Source organism: Gavia stellata, chromosome 6 (genome assembly GCF_030936135.1).
Source record: "Gavia stellata isolate bGavSte3 chromosome 6, bGavSte3.hap2, whole genome shotgun sequence".
NCBI lineage: Eukaryota > Metazoa > Chordata > Aves > Gaviiformes > Gaviidae > Gavia > Gavia stellata.
In genome coordinates this window covers 46,917,193-46,924,424 of record NC_082599.1, presented here as the reverse complement: position 1 = coordinate 46,924,424, position 7,232 = coordinate 46,917,193, and positions in this window count along the sequence as shown.

Genomic DNA, 7,232 nt, shown 5'->3' with positions numbered 1-7,232 from the left:
TACAGCAGGCAGTCTCCCTTCTATACCAGTACTTTAGTGTAGCTTGCCTCAAAAAACACCGCTGGCATCTGCTTTATTAACTGCCTGTTCTTAGTGCATAATTTAATTTATTAGCTCTTCATGTTTCAATAGACAAAGCAGGGCATCTGTCCAAACATATCTGGACAAGGAAATAAATGGAATAAAATTATATTTCATAGCAATTAATTTTGTAGGAGGAATTAATTTTGTAGGAGGAATTAATTTTGTAGGAGGAATTCACTTTGCTTTTTCTTTGTTACAACAACAGACCCTGAATAAAGTGTTGCCAATATGATAACTGTCCCTGTAAGTGAGGCCTTGTGAACTCTGAGACAGTTTTAGCTAAACTAGGAAAAAGCATTTAGCTTCAGGGGACCAGGTTTGAGTGGCAGTAGTGAGACTGCGGGAAAACCGCTGATCAGATGTTTCTGTTAAGGAAGCCAAGAGTAAAATGATGCTAACAGTCAAAATGCTGCTGTAGATTTCAAAACTAATGTACCACTTAAGGGCACAGAGCACTTCACACCTCCTAAAGCTATTGGTTCAGACAGCGTGTAAAACAGGGAAAATATCATTGCATTGTTTTAATTTGGCTAACCTTATCAAATTCAGGTGAGTAACCATAAAAGTTAAAAATACAGTTTTTCAGAATCTGAAAAATAACAATGTTACAGAAAGGACTGAAATAAGTGATTGTAAATATACAAGATCCCATCCCTAGTGATTCACACAAAGATTCTGAACCTCTCCTTGAGCAGGAATTGCACAGAATAACTGAACTCACAGACTCTTTCCCCGTGTGATGAACTAGGCCTGGAAGATGGCATCACAATTCATATTAATTACTGGACTGGGCATCCAACCCACCTCCATCTTCATAAAGGGAAGAGACTGCAAACAATGCAGCATGTAATGAAGATATCAATTTAAAGCTGGTGCAAACACTTAGGCTTGAATGCCTGGCCTCAGCCCTTGTATGTACACCTAGAGACACAACATGATCATTAACTCAGACAGCTACAGGCTCAGGAAACCCTCTCGTTGCTGTAGAGATGTTGTTTAGAAACCGTACTCTTTAGCATGAATGATCTCTCCTTGTCTACAAATATATATGCTGTGTACGCCCTCGTTCTCTATACCAGCTCTTGAGAGCTCTTTTTAGATGGCCATTTATTCCCATTTTTCTTTACAAGGCGTAAAACAGTAGGAATCAGGATTGGACTGCTCGCTATTGTATTGCTAGAAGTTTTTTCTTAATTGCACTTAATATACCATATAGCAGGCATGAAGTTATATTGTAATTTCAGTTCAACAGTAAGTTAACTTAGGTACTCCTTAGGTACGAAACTTGCACATATGATTTCCCATGCAAAAAGCAGATCACAACTGAATCACCTCCACACAGACAATGAGAATTTGCATGATTGACACAAATTAGTGGCACGTTTCAGTAACAGGCAAAACGTACTGTTGCTTCAGCAGGTCAAGGGATATTTGGAAGAATGTTCTTAGATTCTGATTACAGTCATATTAATAAAAACAAACCACACAGCCCTTCTTCAACAATTCTGTAAAGGTGCCAGCTCTGCTGCTACAAAATTCTCACAATTTTCCAAGACGTTTACAGTGCCGGCAAACTTCCCAAATGCTGCCCAACACTCCCCTGACAAACGATAACTGAGCCCTGCCAGCTCACAGATTCTTCTAGGTGACCTGCTACTGGAACAAACTTGTTTCTATGGGTTTTCCATACAAGAAGCTGCAGCCTGCATCAGTGTAGCTCCTCCTGCTTGACACTGGAAAAAGACACAGTTTATACTACTGCATTTTAGTGATACTACCTATCTACACTTAAACCACAGGGCAAAACAACTTAGTTCCTCTGATTTCAGGAGACGAATAGGTCCTAACTTACAGCTGCTGACCTGCACAGATGCAGATAACTGCATTAAGAGTTGAGCTCTCCAAAGGCGGATACCAGGCAAATCCCGAGCACAACTGTTTTGGATCATAGCCAGCTCCAGAACTGCAAAACACGGTCAACCAAAGGGAATGTAACCAAGTGATCTGACTTTCTTACCACATGAGTAAGTGACTGCATCTACTCAGACAAATCAACCTTTCATTACGCCATTCACATGACCCACCAGATGAAGTGGCTGATTTCTGAGTCACTCAGCTTCCTAGAAGCCACACTAGCACATCTCTTTGTTCAAGAAAGCTCATTCCATAAATGAACTCTATCATGAAGACCAAACAATGTTGAAAACATAATTTACTCTAAAGCTTTTGCAAGCTTTTAGTTAAAGAGATAGAGTCACTTTAATACGCATGCAATAGAAATATTAACCCTTTTCTTTCAAGATACTGCATCTACCCAACATTCCCTGCTTGCTTTGGTTACTTGGTTATTCTAGGACCACATTATCCTACTGCATTTTCTTTCTTCCTACTTTGTGAGAAGAACTGAGACAAACATCCAGGAAACCATAACAATGAACCAAAGGCCTGTCATATGTACAAAACAAATAGAAGTATTTTCTTCACTCTTTCAGCTCCGTCTACAAAGAGGGTAAGAAAAGAAAGAAGAAATACAGCAGAAGGACAAGAACATGGAAAATATGGAGAGATCAGAAGGTCTCAAAGACGCCTGCCCTGCAACTAAGTCCAAGTCAGTACAGAACCTGGTTGCTACTGGAAGGGGTGTGCATACGTATGCTGCAGGACAGAGCATGTTCCCTTTCACACAGGCTGATCTGCAAGAGAGCGGAGAGACAAGAGAGCAATCAAAAAAGAATATAAAGCGAGGCTAAGTATCAGGGGAGAAAAGGAGAAAGAGAAAAAATGCCGAGCAGGGAAGTCAGAGCTAGCAATATGAATTCTATGCATGATGACGTACTCAGTGATATTTTCAGTGGCAATATTAACTTTAAGGCAAAAAACCCACACCACCCAGTACTCAAGAAAACAGTCATTTTCACCAGTCTCTTTTAATAAGAAAAAATGGAAATTTCCACCATCCATAGACTAAGAAAATGCCACATCAGATGAGCGGCTGAACACCTTAAACAGTGCTGGAACAGAATGACTTCCTGCCACATGTAGTTAAGAGCAAGGCAGGTATGTGCACGTTTGTAGCGAAGTGTATCAGCTATATGAAGAAACTTCAGGTCCTACTCAGACTAAAGTAAACACAAACATTTTCTACAGTAGCAGTTTTAGGTGCTAGGGCACCTAAAAATCCTGATCAGCATGAGAAACGTGCCTGTTCTCTCAGAGAAACACACTGCCTGTAAGATTCTGACATATACGATTCTGTTTTGCTAGGGTGGGTTTTTTTGTTGGGTTTGTTGGTTTTTTTGTTTGGTTTTTTTTAAGCACAGAATCACTACGGTTGGAAAAGACCTGTAAGATCATTAAGTCCAACCATAAACATGAGGCCAATGTGTTAACATCATGAGGTCTCCAACTTATCTGCAAGTCCATCACCTCTCTTTCTGGAAGAAGTCCCAGCTTCCACAGTGTTTTAACATGAGCCTTTTCAGTGAGGGATCAGGAGGTTACAAAGTACTAAGACTCGTTACGAGGATCTGTTAGTTTTACAATGCTACGTTACACATCTGGTATGTTTAAAGGTAAATGCTTATGCAGCTTACAAATACGTGTTGAAAGCATTTCCTTGCTAGAGTGCATATAGTGTTCTTTGCCTTATCTTGGGCACTCCAGATGCTGGATTCAGTTCCAGTGCAGTTCTTGTGATTGATGTGGCATCAGTCATGGGGATGCTGTTAGAAAAGACTGAGACGTACATTAATGTGAGACATGTCAATGCACTGACCGAGGTCGAAGAACATCCACTATTGAGAACTACTGCCTCATTCTGGAACTGTTCCATTTCTGAAAGGGCTAATGAATAAAAACATTTTTCTGGAAGCAACCTTAAGGTTCTTATAATCCTTTGTAAAACATCACTAAGTTTTGGTAAAGACAGATCACCTGTTCTAACAGCAGCAGCTTGTGAACACACCTATCATTGAGGTTTGTACACAGAAAGGTATGTACACAGGGAGGAAGGGAAAGATTTGCAAGCTTGATACAGTAGCTGAAACAGCAGAACATCTAAGGAGGAATGGAGAGAGACAAGAGAGATGATACCTGGGCAAAGCAGGAGTCTAGTACGGGGAGACAATGGGAGAGACGCCTATGGGGAAAAGCTTCCTATCTGGGAACAGAATGGACTTCTTGTTCCTGAGAGGAAAAATAAAAAACAATGATTTAAGCAAGAGGCTGCCAATGATGTTGGAGAGGAAATTCAGTTAGCCATTTTGAGGACAGCAGCTTTGGTCAAGTGAAGAAGACAGAAAACAGACCACCAGGAATTAAAAAGAACCAGATAGCAGAGTGCTCACACTTCAATTGTAAAGGCAAAGAAGAGAGAGAAGACAGGCCTTAGCCAAGTGCAGTGTCAATGGGGATTGAAGTGATGTAAGTAGCAACAGCAAGTGTGGCAAGAGATGCATATCATAAGCCTGCATAATTGAGAATAACAAAGAGGAAGCAAGATGGGGATCAGGTCAGGGATAAAGAGGGAAATGAAAAAGGGAAATGAAAACTGTCATAGTAAGAGGTATGGTAAAAGTATCAGTGATTACAGCAAGATTTTGTACAATCCATGTCAATAAGCTGCAGCAGCGCCGATGGCCTCTGCATGAAGGCACTGGCACTTTTATCTAGTGGTTCTTCTGACTTCCCTCTATTCTCAGCATTGTGCAAGCATATATACGTTTATATCTTTCCTGGCCCTGCCCTTCTCACATCCTCTTTTCACTAAGATCTCCTTGCTTTTCTTCTAACAAAACTGCTATGCCTGTTCAACTTCCAGTGCTGCAAGTCCTCTGGCAGTGAGGAATACACTGGTTTATCACAACAAAGTCTTACCAAATGTAAATGCTGTAGATAAAGGGGCTGAAGGATCTTAAAGAATAGCTAAAAAACATTTCCACTTTCAGGTGAACTAGGGAATTCACTCCTCATTGAGCTGGCTGCTCCCAAGGAGACTGAGTAGGATGAAGCAGTAAAAGCAATACAAGGAGCAAATTAATTAACAACTGTCCCTTAAAGCAGCTATTTAAGACCAAACTAGAATATTTCTGAAGAGCTGAAAACTCAGTCAATACCACTTCTGTAGTCTTGCTATTCTGACAAAAACTGTTCCTCTAAATTGCATGTGAAAAAAAGTCCTATGCCACATACCTAGCTATCAGCATCCAGTAGCTGGAATATCTTTGGAATTTTCACAGCACCTAGTAGCCAGCTCTGGCAGGACAACAGCGAAGCACACACACAAACCTCACTGCCAGCCCAGGACTAGTGGAGTCTCTGCTGGCATAGCCTTCTGTCCGTAGTATTCAAAATGCAATTACTCTTCAAGAGGTGGCTGTATGGAAATAGTGCCTGGTTTCACATGAAAATCTGTTCCCTTTGTGTCTCCAAGTCAGATTTGTTTCCTGAGAAAAGCTGTTTTACAGTGCCAGCCACCGAAGTGCAGAGTCATTATAGCAAGAGGAGAACTGGAGACTTTGACATGCTTTTTCATTTATAATGGTAATCTAGACTCAGTCAGGCCAGTCCGAACTCAACTATTTGCTATCACTGGGAAAGACAGAAGAGAGACTGATTTTCCACATCTTATTTCATGTGTGCCACAGCAGCCAGTCTTTGACTATAACAAGTGAGTAAGACAGACGTATTTCATACAGCAGCTCTCACCTTTAAAAGAACTTCAACTATTTTACATAGTTCAAGAACAGTAAAAATTGTGTAGAGATTAGAAGCAAATGGGCACATATACGACACAAAAATTCTGCATGTTTTGATGAGAAGTGATGCAATGTATTTCCCAGAAGTACTAAAAAATATCCTTTCATTATTTTTTGCACAAACGGTGCATTGGTAGAGCTTGTACAGAGTACCTGTACTGATCTTAAATGATACTCTGTATCTATGAGTTAAAACACACTCATCATACCCCAGTTTACAATATCTGTGTAACCATCACCATCAATGCTACATATGTCAATAAATGCCCTGGGAGCCATACATTAACATCACACTAGTGTAAATCCACTACAACTCGTGATTTTTGCATTGCTCTGGGGTCACAGAGATGAGCATCTTTCAGTGATTTTTCACTCCCTTCCCTCTCTCTCTCCTTTGACTGTAGCATAAGCTTTTGTAGCCATCCCAAGTTGTTTGAAGAGCAACAGCATAAAAGAAGACAGAAGAATTTATTTCTGCCTCCATCTGGTAAACTGACAAGCTTTTGTTTAAAAGGCACAGGCTTTTACAGAAATATTCATATCCCCCACAGGTTTTGCTGCTATATTTCCTAACAACTTACTTTTAAAGAAACAGAACTTTGTATACAATGTTTGGACAAATTAACAAGCCCCTGTCAAAAAGATTTTATGTGGCTTCCTGATAACTCCTTCCTGGTGGGAGAAGTTCAATAAATAAGAAGGAACCACTACTAAAAAGCAATTTTCTTCAATCAGAGAAATCTTGGGGATTTTTTTTTAAGAGATGGGAGGAGGAGGGGAACAATTTACTGGTATAGCTAAAAAATGGAACTGCTTTTCTACCTTTATTTACTATTTTCACATTCAACCTGCAGTGAATTCTACAATTAAAGTTGCAAATGATGGAATCGCATATTCACAGCTCTCCTAATTCTATCTCCCAAGCTTTGTTCTGCTTAACAGCAAACCTAATTAGGTAAAGCCACTCCACCTGCCGAACACCACCGCTCGCTTGTGCCTGCGCGCCCATCGATCCAGCAAAACGGGGTCCTGAGCAGGGGCTGCCCAAGTATCACGGTGAGACAGAGTTAAGTGCGGGCGCCAGCAGCACACTGGCGCGGAGGAAGACCGCCCTCCCGCCATGCCGTGCCACGGCCTCCCCACAGCCACGGGGCACCGACGCTGCCCAGGCAAACCGCTCCCGCCTCCCTCCCTTGCTGCTCCTGTCGCGTTAAGTGAGTAAAGCACCGAGGCCTAAACGACTCCTGCGTGAGTCAGCGAATGCATACGGATCTTCAGCCAGGTTTACGGCAAGTAAATGCCTTTTTTTCACTGTTTTATCCGTCGCTCACGGGAAAGGCGAGGCGGGCGCAGGTAGGCGATGCCTTCCACCCCGCGCCTCCCGCCCGGCTG